Here is a 20,566-nt window from a genome sequence, read left to right as displayed (position 1 = left end):
TTCTAGTGTTGGATTAGTCCACTGCACCAAGACGTGCTATGATCATTGTTTTAAGCAATATTTGTTCATGTTATACCTAACAAGTGTACTTTCGATACAATTATGGCGATTGAATGATTGAAGGGAAGGGCTAGTGCATTGGTAAACCTTCAACATTGGATTCACTCTTTTTATGGCGATTAAATGATTGAGAGTTACCAGTAGGATTGACTAAGTGTGAAGAAAGAAGCCGCCATGAGAACGAGCAGAATAGAGAAGAGAGAGAACACAAGAGGTTAGATTCAACTTGGGTTGATTCTTGGTTTTCTTCACGTGGAAGAATTCTCTACATGATAATTTTAATGACTGATATCAAATTGCTTTTTCCTTTCTTTTCTTTTGTTTTCTTTTCGAGTCAGCATTAAATTTTTATAAAGCTATCCGAGGAAACACCCCAGGTAGCTAGAAGAGAGTTATCTACAATGAAAGGGAGTGCGGACAACCCTCAAAACATTAGAAACCCTTTGCTTATGTGTCTTCTAGGTTATCCCATAGAGACTATTCATAGGAAAACTTAAAACCCTAATCCCAATGTAATTACAATTTTACCCTAGTATTAGTAATTGAAACAGTAGTAATCGACCCAAACCCTGTTTCAATTGCAAATACAACTAAAACCATAATTACATGGACTCACAGAATACAACACACCCAAACCCAACAGGTCTCTTGTGATCTTTTGCTTGGAGGTTCCTCAAACTAAGAGACCCCTTTACCTCCACTTCATAGTCGCAAAAGTAGCAAGCAATCTACCAGAGTTGTCATCACTTTGAAGAAAGAAAATAAATTCGACAATTTTTTTCTTTCTATGAAGGAAAAGAAAAAGAGTAGAAAAACTTATGTTTTTTCCCTTGTTTGCTATGTTATCTTTGTTTGTGTTGTTTTTTTTTTTTTTTTTTTTTTGGGTCGCTACTCTTTTTTTGTATTTTGTTTGCTTTGTATAGTTTATGTTAGGCTTGTTCGGGTTTGCCATTCCCTTTTGCATTCTCTCCCTTCCCTTCCTTCCCCCCCCCCCCCCCTTCTCCTCTTTGGTTATCGAAAGGGGGGAAAAATCACTTTTCTTTTTTGTAGGAAATAGAGTCTTTTATTTAGAAAGAAAAGCACGATTACAACCTAAACATAAAATATCAAACAACATAAACCAACAAAGATGCTTGGGAGGGGAATTTATTGTTAAAAAAGCATCTTGAGTGAGAGAGCCTTCTTTTGCCAAGACATCTGCAGCCATATTAACCTCTTGAAGAACATGACTGAAGGAGATAGATTCAAACCAACCGTATAATATCTACTATGATTGGAACACCTTCCAAGGTGCTTCATCTGGATTTTTCCTTAAGATGCCAAGGAGAGCTTGGTTATTAGATTCAACTTCCACCATAGTCAGATTAAAATCGATGGCCCAAAGTAAAGCATGCCGCATCACAAGCGCTTCAACAATGAGTATGTCATGGGCAGCAGCTCTAGGACCAAAACAGAACAACATATGACCCCAATGACCCCTCGCAATTCCTCCATAACCACCTACCATTCTTTCTTTAAACAGTGATCCATCAACAGTCAACTTAAGATATGGTGGTTTTGAGGCCACCCATTTAATCAAAGAAGTTCTAACATCGTGTACCTACATTGTATTGGGGCCTGGCGATGGATTTGTAGATCTTTATGAATTTGAAATTTAACCTGTGAAGGAGATGTGTTAGTATTAAAATAGATTTACCTACTATAAACTTTCCACAAAAGCCATAACGTCATCAAGTTGGCAATAGCCACATCAGCGCATCACCAAATAACCATTGAGTCACTAACTAGATGACTTTCTCCACAATTGTCCCATTGGTAGTCATCATAGGAAAATGTAAGTCATCCCAGACTATCTTTGCAAGAGAAAACTGCACAAAGATGTGTGATCTAGTGAAGTTTGCAGCTCTCCACAGTGAAGGCAGACATTGGGACATGAACACCCTCTTGGTATTAAAAGAGAAGAGTGGGGAGTTTCTGATGAAGTACTTTCCATAGAAAGTGGGTGACTCACAGTTAGATTGGAACTTTCCACAACATTTTCCACAATGTAGCCGAAATGGAATACATGTGATTGTTGTTCAGAGCCAACCTGTAAGCTAAACGAACTAAAACCTCCCTGACGATGTCCAATATCAAATAAATCAGTCCTCTTGGGCTGAAAGTGGTAAAAGAGTTGCAAATATATATTTTTTAATAATATTTGGTGGCCACCACTGCTGCAAAATATACCTATTTCATGAATGGGATCGTTCATCAATGAGTTGAACCACTTTCATCCGAGCAGAGGAAGCAAAAGGGGGAGTGATCCTTCTAATTAAATAATCCAAAAATCCGCGTTTACCCCTTTACGTTTACCGTGTGAACAGGGTTTTATGAGTTCGGTTCGGTCTGATGCAAACCAACCGGTCCATCTGAGCGGTTCGACTGGGTATAGTAAATGTAAATAAACGTGTATTCCATACTACCAGCCTATACGTATATACGGTTGTACAGTAACCGTATATACAACCAGTTCAAAATCGTAAGAAGCTAAAAACCAACCCGCCCATTTCATTTTCATTTCATTGCTTTGCTTGAAGGCTGATCTCAAGTTACAACGAAATCGCAGCAGAGAGAAGAAGAAGAAGAGGAAGAAGAGGAAGAAGAAGCAGCGGTGTTCATCGCAGAGGAAGAAGAAGCGTGCGTGTTCATCGCGATTTCGTTTAGCTTGAAGGCTGATCTCGAAGTTACAAAATCGCAGAGAAGCAGAAGAGAGAAGAAGAAGAAGAGGAAGAAGAGGAAGAAGAGGAAGAAGAAGCAGCGGTGTTCATCGCAGAGGAAGAAGAAGCAGCGGTGTTCATCGCAACGATTTCTGTTTAGCTTGAAGCATCGTTAGTTGAGTTCGAAGAGGAAGAAGAAGCAGCGGAGAAGAAGAAGAAGCAGCGGAGAAGTAGAAGAAGCAGAGGAGAAGAAGAAGGAGAAGAAGAAGAAGAAGGAGGAGAAGAAGAAGAAGCGATGCTCCATCTCGATTTAGAGAAATCGATTTCAGATTCGGTCGTATTGTCTCGTCTCCTCTCTCGTCTCTCGCGATTCTTCTTTCAAAAAGGTAATAACCAACTCATAAAACCCTTACCATGGAAATTCCCGATGATGTGGTCGAAACCCCGATTTGGTCGTTGCTTAAAGATGAAAAATGCTCGTTACTTGATGTGGTCGAAACCCCGATTTGGTCGTTGCTTAAAGATGAAAAATGCTCTGTAATAACTTGATTTGGTCGGTTTTCTTTAGTATTTGTTGTTTTACCTTTTTGTGGGGTTGTGGAGGGGTTTAATGTTGTTGTTCTTTTAGCATTCAAATGTAAGTATAGATCAATGCGAAAGGGTGAAGGTAACTGTAAGTTTGTAAGTCAAATAATGACACTAATGTGTGGAATGGATATTGGAACTCCAAATATAGACAACAAATACTAGTCATAATACCAATGATTAGTAGTAGGTGCGGACAATTAGTAGACTGTACAATGAAAAAGAAACATATAAAACCACCTGGAAATAAGGAAGCAATGCCTCTTCTGCTTCCGAGGCATTTTTGACTCATCAAAATCCCGAGCCACATTTGGAGACCGGTCCGTTGATGATCCTTTACCCCCAAAGAAGTTGATGATCCTTTACCCCCAAAGAAGTTGATTAGAAAATCAAGTTGATCTTCATGAAGATGCACTAGCATAGGAAGGAATGCAATGGTTAACCTGGATCGAAAAACCAAAACATAGCCATGCTTCGGAAACTTATAATCGGCTCATCGTCTACTCGGACAACGAGGTTGGAATCTATATTGTACATCCAAAACTATTGTCATGGTTTTCACTAGGTCATATGGTACTCTATTATTGTTGTAAATGGAATCCGAAATCCAATTACACTAGCACCTTTTCGTATCTTGCATAAAATTGATGCATTTGGGTAAACTTTTAGAGTGTCTTAATGGTTCTCATTTCAATTGGTAAATCCTGTAGAGAGAATGGTTAGTTTAAATTTTTCGAGCTGCTATTTTGAACGGTGACCTTGTATAATGAAGGGTCACCTGGGTGTATCCGGGTTGTCATTTGTCTCCTTCTTCAAGTGGGTTTAATTGGTGCAATTTGTTTATCTATTTATTGTAAGTCTTGTCTTGAACAAGTTTACCCTCGGGTCAGCTTGTTTGATAGGTGTGGTTAGTGGCACATTTCCTTTCTAAAAGTATGTCAATAACACTTGTGCATGACTAGCATAACAGTCTTTTCCTTAGAGACAAGATCTATTGCAGCTTGATGAAGTTTTATGCTTTGCCAATTAGTTTGAGTTGGTATTATTGATGAAGTTTTATGCTGCCAATTAGTTTGGATTTGCATGTTGAATGTGATTAGCCACAGCATCTATCATTTAGTTTTTTATTTTACGGTTTAGGGCTGCATGTTAAATTTGTGTTAAATTTGGTTGGACCCTTTTGTTTATTATTTTACAGTTTAGGGCTGCATGTTAAATTTGTTATAGTTTACTTTAATTTGTGTTAAATGTTGATTATCCAATATGTTTTTTGATATGTGCAGCAATTAGAGTTGGAGTAGTATATGGGCCGTAAGATGGCAAAGAATCGGAAAGCATGTGCCATCAAAGCGGAAGGCTATGGCAAAGGATAAGGGGAAATCGGTGGTAGAAGGTGATGAAGAAAGGGGCTGGTTCAATGATGATGATCCCCAATGCAATCCCGAAAGATTAAATAAGCAAGCTATAGCCGAAGGAAGGGAAGTGGACATTCCTTCTTTCGAGGTCGTAGGTTTAGCAGCCAGATTTAGAGAGATCGGTTGGGAAAAAATACTTGAGGTAAATACCAAGTGTTATGAGGACTTGGTGAAAGAGTTTTATAAGAATTTGATTGTCCAAGGAGTTGGGGAAGAGATTGGAGCCATAAGCAAAGTTAAAGGGGTGCAAATAAAGTTTGATATTTGTAAGTTAGCTGAGATTCTACAAATCTCAAATGAAGGTGCAAAAGTATTCTGGGAGCCTAAGAAGAAGTTCGATGACTTGATTAATGTGGATGTGACATATAGGGATATAATGCTGAATTATACGGGTGACACGAGGCATGTGAAGTTGAGGCAGCTGAAACCACTTCCGCACGCCATTGCATACATTGTGCAACACAATGTTGTACCTCAGCGGGTCACCATGACACCTTAAATTCATTTGAAGCTTATGTCACCTATTGTGTGCATACAGGTAACAAGTTGAACCTACCGTACATCATTATGAAAATGATGCAAAGACGCTAGATTGGCACCTAATCGGGCTCTCCCCTATGGCAAATCTGCGACACACATTTTTGAGCATTATCATATTCATCTCACGTGGTGGATTCTGAAGTGGGGAAGAAGAAGAAGAAGAAGAAGATGAAGAAGAAAGATGCAAAAATATCTCGCCAAGAATTTTCGGTTTGGAATACTATTGGGAGATGTAGGAGCAGAGGGTGCAATGTAGGAGCACCGGTTGGTGAGGGTGTTGATCAGCCGGATGGAGCTAGATTGTCAAGATTTGAGAGAGAATTTGCTATCCTCGTGGGTGATGTACGGTATATCCGTCGGCGCGTAGATCAAATTGCAAAAGACTTGCAGCTTTCGGATTTATCGGATCACTCAGATGGTTCTTCTGATTCTTTATATAGCTTGCTGAATCTTTAAATAGCTTGCTGAATGATTGAGTTCCTCAAATCATAAAAGGATAAGGTAATGTTATTTGCAAGGAACTTATTAGCAGCCTTCGCTCTTATAAAGTTTAATTTAAATAACAATGTCCATTTGTATGATGTGATTAAGTAGATATGCCTTAGAGCTGAATATGTTTAGTTACTCTTAATTATTTGAAAGAAAATTGCAAATGTCCATCTGCCTAACTGAGACTAGTTTGCAAACCCCAAAGAGAAAGTTAGATTTTACCATGAAGATACATCAAGTAGTTGTAGTGTCTGAGTCCTAGTCAAGGGTAGTTTATGTATTAGTCAAGGGTAGTTTAGCATAACCTCAAGTGAGGAGTTATTAACGAGGTTATTATGCCTTTCTCATATTTGCAAGATAGATCAATTTTTTGAATGCTTTGATGGAATGAGGAATTCTCGACCAAGATTGGCCAACAAAGGTATATGGAACTTGACATGTTCTGCTTTTGAGCGCAATAACCACCTTGCATCCAGCATCCTTTGCTTCGGATCATTGCAAATTCCCACCGGTATGTTCTTGATCAACATTCTAATATCGGTATCCACACTGTCATCTTATGTCCTGAGGTCCCTGTGTTCTTAACATGTGACACTTGATTATTGTTCTGGGGTAACCCATGCGTATTTATTTCTTTATCTATTTTATTATCATATACATGTGCAGATCGAAGCATGTCGAGACAAACCTAAAGGCAACTCGTTAATGGGATTTCTCTTGTACTTTCCTTTCATGATGAAGAGCAAAAGCATGAATGTGATGACAAAAGTTTACACTATCTAAATGCAAAATGTGGAGATGCGGCTCTCATATTGCAGGTAATTGTTGTGCTCACAAGAATTTATCTATCCACTTTTCCTTATTAAATAATAGTTGCAGGTAATAATTGCAATTTTCTTAATTTCGGATGCTATACTTCCCGGGATCGGCTTAATTGCAATTGACTTCCAGACACCAATGACAAAGGAAAAAATTCAAGATGGCACTCAAAAGGCGATTAGTCTGCCGGGGCTTCCGGTTCCATCCATTTGGAGTTTGGGAATATTTTTCTTTATTTCATTAATTCTTGTAAAGTTCCTATTGGCAATGACTCACTCATCCGTAAGCATGCTTTCTCTCGCCCATAAGTTTTTCTCAAGAATTAGCAGGAGAGGTCGTTATCCCGGCGTTACTATGTCTTCAGAGAGGGTCCTGCATATCGGTCCTTGGATGGCGAAGAAGGGTCAGTCCTTAGCTACGCCCAGTGTTCAAAGAGTCGAAATAAGGTGATGGATTATGGTTCTGAATTTGCATCTCAGAACCACTATGAAGGATGTGGAGAATACACATTCTCATACACGACAAGAGATGATTTTGAGCTCGCATTTTTCCCGCATTTCCATCTTATTTCTGTTTCAATCCACCTTAACAATTCTCGGGATAAGGATATACATTGCCTTCTTAGTCGATTTTTAGATGGTTTAACATTCATGGCTAGTGATAACAAAGTCTTGCTCCATGTGACAATCCAAGGAGAGAAGCAGTAACAATTGTCGATCCTTGCTGAATGTGAATCATTCGAAATACCGATTGATGTGGATAAGATAAGGTGGAGGATATAAAATCTTCCTTGCAGACGGAACTTCCGTGCTCCCGTTATAGTTTGAAGTTGAAAGTACAGAAGTTTGAGTTATTATCTGCTGCAAATATTGGAGGGATTAGTGATGCTAAATTTTGTTTGGTTGGGCCATGGCGAATGTGGACTTTGGGGTTCAATCACGGGAGGTCCATCTAAGGAGCTTCGCTAATCTCTTGTAGCAACTCTACAATTGGCCGTGGTGATGGTGAAGGTGCCAATGTATTATCTGCTGGTTCTGCTGGCACCGCTGTTGTGCACTTCGGGACCCCCGGGAGTTTCCAATGTATTACGCCTATAACCATCGAAGCGGTACAATAGGTGCACCAGGTGGTCGCTTGGATTGGTTGAATTCAATAACCTAGTTTTTCAGCTTACCTTCCGATGACACAGAGCAAGAACTCAAACAAGGAATCAGCTGTGGATGATTCACCTTATGAAGTGACTTTTGCCTTTAACTTGGTGGATGCCGCTTTGAGTTACGAGCCCTACATAAAAAATTTGGTGACCGGTGAAGAGTCGGACAACCGTATGTGGCATGTCCGTTGGCTGCCGCTTCATTGAATATTTCTAATCAAACTACGTCAAATTCTATAGACAAAGGATTACAAAATAAGGGTGCAAGATCTAGGGCTTCTTCTTTGTGCATTATCTGGATCCAAGAATGCTAAAAGTACCTACAGTGTGGAACATCTTCGCAAGATGGGTTATGTTAAAGTGGCTAGGGAGGCACTTGTAGAAGCAATGTTGAGAACAAACCGTAAGAATGGCCTCTTATGGGAAGTAGAATGTTCTGAATCTCATATTAACTTGGAGACTTGCCATGATACAACATCTGGTCTTCTTCATTTGGTTGCTCAACCGCAGCACCTTTTTGCACCCGATGTGGATGAATCGGCTGTGCATTTGCGTCTAGGTGGAATGATGTTCAGCAGGCACTTGATAGGGATGATTTGATTTCTCGAGACAATAATCTCTCGAAGGCGCGTCTGCCTCATCACCTCCCCGGAAACCATGCTTCAAGTCTAGACTCAAACCGTGGTTCCGTGGTGGGTCCGATGGATGAGATATGTGAGGATGCATTTCATGTTGACAAGATCAGTTCAAGCACATGTAATACCCGTGGATCCCAATTCTGTTTTTCCCTTGATGGAGCGCTCGGTTGGAGATGATTTACATATGTGTCATGCTGGAGCTTTTTCACATAGTTTATCTTTTAATGAATCAATGTCAGGACGAGGGGTGGGAATCCCTCATGCATCATCCCTACATGGTGAGGGTTTTCCAGAATTTAGAGAAGGCTATTACTTATCCGAATCATGCCCTCCATCGTAGTTATCTCGCAACCAACCAGTCCTTGCCTCGTAATGCCGGATACAAATCAAGCAAAGGTGGCCCAAGGTGGAAATGGAAGTAGTGGATGGTATCAGGATACCTCACTGATAATTTTAGAAAACCATATTTCACATGTAGGTGACCATCCTGAAGAATTCCAGTTCTTAGAAAGTGAGGTTCCATCTACAAGTTCTGGTGGAATCTCCAAGGCAAAGGGAAGACTACTTCTCAAGAATATTGGCATGAGGTGGCGAATGTATGATGGGACTGACTGGGATGACTCAGGGAGGAGTGCACTGCTTACCACAAGCACCATGAATACAAGTGGCAGAGATGCTACTGTTTGTTTAGAGCTTGAATTATGTAAGATGGATCTTCGGTATGATATGTTTCCTGATGGTGAAATATGCATGTCAAAACTTTCTCTTTCGCCTCAGGATTTTCATCTTCTTGATAGCAAGAAGAGAGCACCCTGGAAGTTGGTATAGCTCTATGACATTTTATGCTTGAAGTTTAATTTATACTGACACTCTCATTTATAGGATTCAGACATTTGAATAATGCTTATCCTTTTAATGTTGAAGGTTTTAGGAGATTATCATTCAAAGGATCACCCTAGAGAGTCCTCTCGCCAAAGCTTTCAAAGTTGGATTTGGAATCCATACAGCATCCTTCTACTCCCGTTGAGGAGTACCGGTATGTTCGGATTTAGATTTTTCGTTTATTCTCTCGCTCTCAACTTAGCTTTTAACCTCTTTGATGCCGGATATATTTAATTTAAAATTTCATCTCGTAAAGTGCAATTTTTGAGGCATTTACCAGCGGTTCCGGGTTTTAAGTAATGATAAAAACATGAATATGGGGCTGCAACAGGACAGCTGGTCCGGCTTTTTAAAACCCAATCCAGCCCCAAATGCTCTTAGCTAAAAGCCCATTCCAGCCTCGGCCTTGACTCAAGGCCTAAAATTCTTGTCTTTGTTCCCGAACCCAGACGAGCCAAGCAAGCCCAAACTCGCCCGATATTCTTTGATTAGGCCAGTGCCGGGACAAAGGTTGCCCCGTCCCTATCCCTAGCCTTGGTTCTACTCCTAGCCCCGCCAAATGTAACATAAAAAGTCAATTGTTTGACCGTAGAAGAAAACACAGACGTAAATAACATTAACCGTAAAACAAAATACCATTTTGGCCATGATCCCTTTCACAACTGCTTGTGAGGTTTAATTTTTTTTTGGGGTCCTTTTGATTTGTCCTTTTATAAAAACGGTATAATAAATACTTTGCATCATTGGAACCTTGGAGGCATCATCTCAATTACTAATATGGTTAAATACATTTTTCAATGCATTATGTCATATAAAAATCAATCTTGGGCGGCTCTTAACTTTGTAGGTTTTCTCTTGAAAGCCTCTACTTCAAATCTTTTGCTTAGATACTTAAATGTTCCTCATTGGGGTAGTTGGCATATGAAAGATAATCAGTTGTGCAATAATGGCTTGAATTGGTATTGGATTCTTGTTTACAAGAATGGCTATTTCGAATTGAACTTGTTTTGTGTTTTGCATCATTAAAACACCTGAAGCATTTTAATTGGAATCTTGATCCTAGAAGGCCCTAGATTAAGAGTAGTGATTTATGACCTTCAACTTTTGGCCTTAATGTGCTAGTGTAATTGGATTTCAGATTCCATTTACAACAATAATAGAGTACCATATGACCTAGTGAAAACCATGACAATAGTTTTGGATGTACAATATAGATTCCAACCTCGTTGTCCAAAGAGATGCTGAACTGATTATAAGTTTCCAAGCATGGCTATGTTTTGGTTTTTCGATCCAGGTTAACCATCGCATTCCTTCCTATGCTAGTGCATCTTCATGAAGATCAACTTGATTTTCTAATCATCTTCTTTGGGGTTAAAGGATCATCAATAGACCAGCCTCCAAATGTGGCTCGGATTTTGATGAGTCAAAAATGCCTCCAGAGAAGACCAGTCACTTGGTGGGAGTGCTATCGTAGAAGAGGCATTGCTTCCTTATTTCCAGGTGGTTTTATATGTTTCTTTTTCATTGTACAGTCTACTAATTGTCCGGCACCTACCGCTTGAGAATATTGAATCATTGGTATTATGACTAGTATTTGTTGTCTATATTTGGAGTTCCAATATCCATTCCTCACATTAGTGTCATTATTTGACTTACAAACTTACAGCTTTAGGATTGTATTATCCCCATCTTCAAATATCCAAACGGTTATTGTGATTGTTGGCCTTTTTGCCCTTTTCTTGCTATTTCAATTGGTTGAGCTTATTCATCGCACTATCGCATTAAACTTGCCGCTTTTGGTCTCATCATTCACAAAGTTTGTTTAATTCAGCGGTAAACCATGATATCTACTATTTGGGTGATAAGTAGGAGCATCACTTATTTTCTCCAATATATTTATTCAAGGATCAACATCGTCAAATGTCGTATTTTTAAAGGGAACCAACCCCTTTCAACCATGCCTTTCCTCCAACAATGACTTCATTATAGTTGTTACACATTGTCTTTTGTTTTCTTGCATTGATCAGGAATCCTTGTTGCCATGCAATATTGTCATCCTTCGTGGTCTGGTATTAAGAAGTAGGAACTAAAAAGCAACCTAATTATCAAATATAGAAGAAATCATTATGTTCAATGCCATAGTGAAACAATTATGATACTTCCAATATGTCTAATTTATAAAATCCAATTTTTGCTAACACATGTTCAGCTACCAATAGGGAATCGGCCCGGGTGACTATGTTCTTCTTTGATATTGTGGTGAGAATGTTCTTCTGCTGTTGCAGGCGTTTCTTTAATACGGACACATTCTGTTTCAGACTGACTGGATTTTTCTATTCATTACGTGTACTAACAATTTAGTACTGGTTACCTTCTTTCTCTATGATAGGTGGTGAATCTGATGGTGACACACAGAGGAGAGAAAGTTGAACCTCCATGGAAAACCTTATGTGGTTCAATATTTGTCTTGTGGATATTTGATCAGCACTTGTGTTGCACTCTGTGGCCAGATACAACACCACGTTGAATCACCACCCCATGAAAGGCACCACAGCTGATTCTTCTATGTGTGCAATTCGTTGTTACCCCTCTGAGTTGATCTAGGATCCATTTTAATATGTTCACTAAACCTTCTCACTGACTGGATTCTTTTCTTTTATATCCCCGGAGTTAATGTAAATAAATTCTCTTACATGGACTTAGATGAAACAACACATTCACATTAGTATTTGACTACATTGTCCGATCGGTTAATTTCTTTGTTAACAAGTGAATTGAATATCTTGCCGCACCGACAGGTTCACGCATTTTTGTTACAATGCAAATAAAGCATACATTCATATGTGAACGGCATTTTCGCCTATTGAAAGTGTTATTTTTTCTTTTGTATGAACGTGAAAATGTGCTAGTTCCCTTTTTATTTTTTCGTAACAAGGAATTTGATACTTTTTGATCTCCGGATGAAATGGGAACCAACCCCATTGGTGTATGTGTTCTCATGAAGAAAGTACTTGGTTCCCTTTTAAAGTTCGCCAACGTATTTTCTCTCTCGTGTTGACAAACGAAGCGGGTTGGTTCCCTTTTAAATGTTGAATCGGCCCATTTGCTCTCTCGTGTTCACAGCACGAAACGGGCTGGTTCCCTTTTAAACGGAATCGGCCCATTTGGTCTCTCGTGGTTCACAGCACGAAACGGGCTGGTTCCCTTTTAAAAGGGAATTGGCCCATTTGCTCTCTGTGTTCACAGACGAAACGGGCTGGTTCCCTTTAAAAGGGAATCGGCCCATTTGCTCTCTGTGTTCACAGACGAAACGGGCTGGTTCCCTTTAAAAGGGAATTGGCCCATTTGCTCTCTCGTGTTCACCAGACGAACGGGATGGTTCCCTTTTAAAGGGAATCGCCCATTTGCTCTCTCGTGTTCACGATGACGAAACGGGCTGGTTCCCTTTTAAAGGGAATCGGCCCATTTGCTCTCCCGTGTTCACAGACGAAACGGGCTGGTTCCCTTTAAAAGGGAATCGGCCCATTTGCTCTCTGTGTTCATCAGACGAAACGGGCTGGTTCCCTTTAAAAGGGAATCGGCCCATTTGCTCTCTGTGTTCATCAGCACGAAACGGGCGGGCTGGTTCCCTTTAAAAGGGAATCGGCCCATTTGGTCTCTCGTGTTCATCGACGAAACGGGGGCTGGTTCCCTTTAAAAGGGAATCGGCCCATTTGCTCTCTGTGTTCATCAGACGAAACGGGCTGGTTCCCTTTAAAAGGGAATCGCCCATTTGCTCTCGTGTTCACAGACGAAACGGGCTGGTTCCCTTTAAAAGGGAATCGGCCCATTTGCTCTCTCGTGTTCATCGATGTAAACGGGCTGGTTCCCTTTAAAAGGAATCGGCCCATTTGCCTCTGTGTTCATCGACGAAACGGGCTGGTTCCCTTTAAAAGGGAATCGGCCCATTTGCTCTCTCTCGTGTTCATCGACGAACGGGCTGGTTCCCTTTAAAAGGGAATCGGCCCATTTGCTCTCTCGTGTTCATCGACGAACGGGCTGGTTCCCTTTAAAGGGAACGGCCCATTTGCTCTCTCGTGTCACATACGAAACGGGCTGGTTCCCCTTAAAAGGGAATCGGCCCATTTGCTCTCTCGTGTTCCCAGCACGAACGGGGCTGGTTCCCTTTAAAAGGGAACTGGCCCGCTTCGCCTCGTGTTCATCATACGGGGCTGGTTCCCTTTAAAAGGGAATCGGCCCATTTGCTCTCGTGTTCACATACGAACGGGCTGGTTCCCTTAAAGGGAATCGCCCATTTGCTCTCTGTGTTCCTCAACGAAACGGGCTGGTTCCCTTTAAAGGGAACGGCCCGTTTGCCTCTCGTGTTCACGACACGAAACGGGCTGGTTCCCTTTAAAAGGGACTCGCCCCATTTGCTCTCTCGTGTTCACATACGAAACGGGCTGGTTCCCCTTAAAAGGGAATCGGCCCATTTGCTCTCTGTGTTCCCAGACGAAACGGGCTGGTTCCCTTTAAAAGGGAACTGGCCCGTTCGCTTCGTGTTCATCGACGACACGGGCTGGTTCCCTTTAAAAGGGAACGCCCCATTTGCTCTCTCGTGTTCACATACGAAACGGGCTGGTTCCCCTTAAAAGGGAATCGGCCCATTTGCTCTCTCGTGTTCCCGCAGCACGAAACGGGTTGCTCGCCGTTTAAAAGAGAATCATTCCCTTTGGTATGTGTTCACATAACAAAACGGCGGTGAATTGATTTGGGTTCGTAGTCAAATTAATATGTTCCATCACACTGTTATAGTCACTGAAATTATAAATTGAAGACTTACAAAGAATGTTTAAAGCCACGATGTAACACTAATAAAAGGGAATCAATAATTTAAAAAATTTAAACCATATATGGGTTGAATTATGTGTTTCATCACCGCTTAACTCTCATATGGACAATATATATCAACGTATTATATAATTGATTCGGTACAATATCATACATTAGAGGTGAACTTGTTTTGACAACTACTTCCAACCCTACAAATACATTGTGATAAGTGTTTGACATAGATAGAGTACATTTTTTTGAAATAAAGTACTGAACTACCCATCCAGTTTACTATTGTCCTACCGTATATGTTACAGTAGTGACATTGAACGTACGGGGGTTAAATGTTTCTTGAATAAAGTACATAACAAGAAAGTAAGAATAGCCAAACACATAAGAACAAAATTACAAGATGTTCCAATGTAATTTTGTCCAACAGTCTTTGATTTTGCCGTTGATGATTAAGGGTTCGCCTTGCAGCATCCAAATTCATCGGATTGCGACGTCGGTCGTCAAATTTTGGTGGCAATCTCACCTCATGTCCTCGACTATTCACACTTTCGTAAGACGTTGAAGCTGTAGAATGTACATACGTTGCTGCTTCACTGCCACACATCTGATCTACCCAAATAAAAGAAAATGGATGCTTTACACCATTTGGGCACCTATAAAATCTCCGACCTGGATTTTTTTTTGTATGTGAAGTGAGGAGCAACATCCTCCCTTGCCCGCAATAGCATAATGGAGTTGGTTGCTCCATACTTGTAGATGACCCATCTTCACAATAGCATCCACCCATTCCGCTGTTTCGTATCACTGAACTGCAGCAAAATGAATATTTGAAAACACATTAGTTATTGAGTTTTATATAGACCTATACAAATGTTGCCCCTTTGCGAAGACAATGTATTATTTTAAACGCAGACTTTCAAGTACACATATACGTAGATATTGCGAGTAAACCCAGTGTGAATTGTTACAGATAGTAAGAAGCTCGAAACCAAATGCAACGGGAGTTGGTTTACATTATTCAAAAAGCATACAGATTCACAACGGAAAGTAAGGGAAGATTGTTTGTACCAAAAGTGGATGTGATTGGCTCTGATATTGGTAGACTCATAATCACAGGTATCAGGAGAAGTGAATTCCAAGTAATTGTTTGAGATAAATTACACAACAACTTGAACCCTCATTGAATGTGATATGCTAGATTGGCCTCTATTGAAGCATTTAATTTTTGGTCCCGCCTCATTTACCCCGAAATCCACTTCAACTATGTACGAAGAACATAAATACTAAACCAACAAGGGGAAGTTTAAGAACAACCATGACGGGCATGAGTGAACTGGTTTATAATTATTAGTAATTTTATTATTATTATTATTACTATAAAATTCATCCAGAACAAAAACAGTTTTTTTACAAATTTTAAACCTACCTGACTTTGGTTCATACTGATTAACTTTGTAATCAATTAAAAAGTAATGGGAATTAAAGAATGCTATGTACAACTATGCTGGTGGTGGTACTTAATAAAACATGCTATTTTACAAAGCAATTCCCATACACCCGATTCCATTTACCTGAACAACACCCAAAATAATTTAGGTTAACATTCCGTAAATTCTCGATAAACATGTGGATTGATAAGGTAAATCTTACCCGTTAACCGAACAAAATATTCTTAACAAGTGAGACACGGAATAGCTGGAAGTAAGAACTGCAAGGAAAGATGGAAGAGTCGAACTGGAAACCGTGGAGAGCGTTTATTCTTCTTCATAACCTTAACACCAGATACCTGGAACGTTTGCTCTAAAACGTTCCGACCCCTTCTTCATAACCTTAACACCATTCTTCTTCTCCTTGTATATGGTAACCGGGAATATTTCTCTTAGCCTCCTCGTTGCCGCTTCTAGGGCTGAAATCGTGCAACTTTGGTGAGAGAGAGGATACGATTGAACTTGATAATTCAAATGGAGAAGGAAACATTAAATGAGCTATTTATTTGTTGTAAATATGGGCTAGGCCCGGGCCCATATGAATCCCGAATCAAATTGTTCATGTGTCCACATACTCGTGACTCTATTGAGCCCAAATTTAGTCCAGCCCTGCTCTCTTTTTACCCTCATCAGATCGGCCGACGGTGATTCGATCAATTTGATTGGGTTTCACTAACCATGGTAAGCCACTATTACAATGATGTGAACAAAAAATGGCGCCAACTGGGAGCCATTACTTGTCGCTTGTCACCTCGAAGCAAAATTGCAATTTTTGGTCTTGGTTTCGGATAATGAAAATTTTCTTCTCTCGTCTCGTATAAGCACATTAGTGATTTTCCATTTGCTCTCCGGAATCGATTGAAGCACCGGTTTTGGTTATCTGGGTAAACTTGTATTCGTTGAAGCAAAAAGAGAAGTGAATGCAATGGGTGGTTATTCGTGTGTCACTCCGGATTTGGAAGAAAGTTTTACACAACAAAATCGTAGATAGTATCACCTGCTCTCACGTTTCTCCCACAATATTATTCAAGTACCACTAAAATCTTAACGTAACTCCATTTGAGCCTCTGCTTTGAAGCAGAGCAAGACCGTAACAACTCGGTGGTGGCGTTTACCTCATTCAAATTGCAGCTGGTGAGTCCGATCATTTTGTTTCCGTTATTTGGTATAGAGAGTGGCTTCGTTGTGATATTTGAATAACAAACGCCACTATTTATGCTGCTCATATTTATATTTGTCTTTAATCCACATATTATGAAATGTGACCCATGAAACTTCAAATATCCATTGATTCGTTGGTCCACAACATGCCCAACTTTTTCACTTCGTCTATTCACATGAAATGATTTTGCTGGACAATAATATATGATGTGATTTCTGATACTCTACTATATATATATATATATATATTTGGTTTAAGGATTAAGAAGATTAATTTAGGTTTTTTTTTCGTAGATAATGTAAGTAGACCAAGTTGATGTTGCATGTATTAGTTTAAACATCACTTCGTTTAGTTAACATTGAACAAAATGATATGGTTTGTTATTTGATTGAATTTTATATATGTGTATCCTATTTTATTGATGTTGAATACACATATACGCTTGCACCTAGTTGTATTTCCGTCCAGCATCTTATTCTCGACCATTATTGGTATGTTATACTTCCCTGCAAATCTCGTCATGACCAACAATTTATATATATGTTCTGTGGGAATTGTTTGTATGACCATTTTGTACAGTGTTTTAATTCTTTGTATGACCGTAAATTGTATCAGTAGGATTGTTTATACATCTATTTGGATTTTGTGTTCAACATATCTCAGACCCGGTTATTCTACTTTTACTCTTTCTACAACCCAATTTTGTCTACTACTATATCATGGTTAAATGGTTATATTGTAGCTGAGCTACCATTATAAAGGAAATTTCTCATATTAGATAATTTGATATTTATAATTCTCATGCATTTCCATATTTATTGTGCACATTACATATGAAAGCGAATGACTTCTATATTTTCCTGGTTTTGGGTCCATATGTACCCGTGTAAGTCGTTGTTATTCAGTTTATTAAATCAATTTGTGATACGATTTTAAATTGCACCGTTGTCTCATCGACTTAATTACTTATAAGTTTTATGCATCGAGAAATTTGTGTTCCCGGAAGTTGTCATGTCATATTGTACCTTAAGGCTTCATCTTTGTTGTTTATGAATCTTAAATCTTCGGGCCATTCCTAACTTTTATTAATGTGTACTTGTGGTTTACTATGAAAGTTTCATCAAACAATGGATGACAATGTGACACCTCGATTAGGCATGGAATTTAAATCATTTGATGAAGCGTATGACTGTTATAATAAGTATGGGCGCATGAGTGGGTTCAGTGTTCGGAAGAGTTATTTACACAGGAGCACGACAGATAAGAGTGTCATCGTGCAACGCTGTTTCTTGTGTAGTAAAGAAGGATACCGAATAGAAAGAGAGGGGAAAGGGAAACAACATCGTCCTGAAACTAGAACAGGCTGTTTAGCAAGGATGATTGTAAAAAGAGATCATGAAGGACGATTAGTAGTTGACAAATTTGTGGATGAACACAACCATGTTCTTCATGTTGAAGAAGCTGCACATTTGATGCGCTCCCAGCGTGCAATATCAAGTACCCAAGCCACGGAAATAGCAATGGCTGATGAAACGGAATGGGAACAAGAATGACATTTAATTTGATGGGTTTGCAAGCGGGGGCAATGAAAATCTTGGCTTCACAAAGAAAGATTTGCAAAACTATTTGAATAACAAACGGCAGCGTGATTTGGCATATGGGGATGCCGGGAGCTTGATGCTATACTTAGACAATCAACGAAACTTAAACCCTGCATTTGTTTATTCTGTACAGATGGACAGTGAGGACAAATTGACTAATATATTTTGGGCTGATCCACAGATGCAATGTGATTATCAACTATTTGGTGATGTGGTTGTGTTTGATACTACCTTCTCGCACAAACAAAGAAAATAGACCATTGGGTGTGTTTGTGGGATTTAATCATCATAGGACTCCGGTCGTATTTGGAGCCGCCTTGCTATATGATGAGACCACCGAGTCATTTGTATGGTTATTTCAACTTTTTTTGGAGTTAACGGTGATAAGAAGGCAATTACAATCTTCACCGATCATCGATGCCGCAATGGCGAGGGCACTAACCGAGGTTGCACCTAATACACGCCATGCATTGTGCACTTGGCATCTATTGCAAAATGCAAAGAAACACCATGGATATTTGATGAGTGACAAGTCACAGCTTCTTCAAAATTTTGAACAAATGCATATACCATTATACGAAGTTGATGAATTTGAATATGCATGGACCAATTTAAGAGAAAATCAAGGGGTTCTAAACACTAGTTGGCTAGATAGAACATATGAAATAAGGGAGAAATGGGCATGTTGTTACATGAAGAACTGCTTCACACTAGGTGTGAGGAGCACACAGCTTGGCTGAAAGTTTTAATGCTGATTTGAAACAATGTCTTGGCCGCAAACTTGATCTTCTAAGGTTTATGAGACATTTCCAGGATGTTGTGGACGCAAAACGTGCAAATGAATTGAAAAAGGAATTTGATGCACGTAACGAAGTTCTTGGGGGTGCACATTCGTTGAAACCTATGTTGAATCAAGCTTACTAGCTTATATACTCCAACTATATTCAAAGAGTTTTTGAAGGAGTTTGAGTTGGTGGATAGTCACGCTATCAACAGCCGTAATGTCGCAAATATGTATGTTGAATATGTGATTTTGAAGGCAGATGCAACTGGTTCCTTTACGGTGGAAAGCATACAGTAGTATTGCGTAATACGAGAGACCGAAAGCGTAACATGTAGTTGTAAGAAATTTGAGACTGTTGGGATCTGTTGTGCCCATATGTTAAGAGTTTTCCATTATCTCCAACTCATGTGCATTCCGATAAAATATTTTTTAATGAGATGGAGAAAATCAGCCCGAGATGTGCACATACTTGACGGGACACGAAGAGAAGGGGATGCAAGGTTTGAGGCTGATGGAGAAGTAAGTTGCTTACAGCGAACTAGGCTAATTACTCCGTCATTTTTGAAAGTCATTAACCAAGCATGTGAAACAAGTTTTGGTTATAACATACTATGTAAGCATCTGAATGGGATTGTCAACGATCTAGAACATGTAGACGTTCCTTCACATACTGACCAACCCTCCGAAGTAAATGGTGAAGCGTACAGAATTTTACAGTTAAAACCAAAACAGCCTCGAAAAAGGGGATCCGGAAAAAGAATCAAGCCCTGGCATGAAAAAAGTAAAAAGAAGAGGACTGTCAACCTAGTTGAAGGACAGGGCTCCATACAAGTATCATTGCCAGAGTCTGATTATTTGTCAATGTTTGACGGCTATAACACATGCTCAACTCAGGTAAATTTATTTTATTTTTCAGCCAAACATTGACATTGTTCATATAATTTTACCGATGTTGCACAATTACTCTTAACTATTTGTGTTGTTGGATTATACAAAGACTTACCTTCCTCCCAATATTCAGCTCAACTTGGTGTAAGTACTGATAATTCTTCATCTAAGGTAACTGCATTAAGTGATAATCTCTCCTTTCTATTGCTCATTTATGTAAATAATTTCAAACTTATTATTTGCTTCTATTTTGTCGTTGGATTATACAAAGACGTACCTTCCTCCCAAAATTCAGTTCAACTTGGTGTGAGTAACGATAATTCTTCATCTAAGGTAAATGCATTAAGTGATAATCTCTCGTTTCTATTGCTCATTTATGCAAATAATTTCAAACTTATTATTTGCTTCTATTTTGTCGTTGGATTATACAAAGACGTACCTTCCTCCCAAAATTCAGTTCAACTTGGTGTAAGTACTTGATAATTCTTCATATAAGGTAAATGCATTAACTCGATAATCTGTTGTTTGTATTGCTCTTTT

The 20,566-nt window shown here is 39.4% G+C and overlaps 1 pseudogene; it reads left to right on the top strand.

Annotated features, from left to right (window-relative positions):
• The first annotated feature begins 5,467 nt into the window (after window positions 1-5,467).
• On the top strand, window positions 5,468-18,306 carry LOC149023690 (autophagy-related protein 2-like; annotated as a pseudogene).
• The last annotated feature ends 2,260 nt before the right edge of the window (window positions 18,307-20,566 follow it).

Source organism: Hakea prostrata, chromosome 2 (assembly GCF_041222555.1).
Source record: "Hakea prostrata isolate BN-2017 chromosome 2, UWA_Hpros_2, whole genome shotgun sequence".
In the NCBI taxonomy this organism is placed as follows: domain Eukaryota; kingdom Viridiplantae; phylum Streptophyta; class Magnoliopsida; order Proteales; family Proteaceae; genus Hakea; species Hakea prostrata.
Note: the sequence above shows the minus strand (reverse complement) of the source record. Positions and strands in the feature narration are given on the sequence as shown.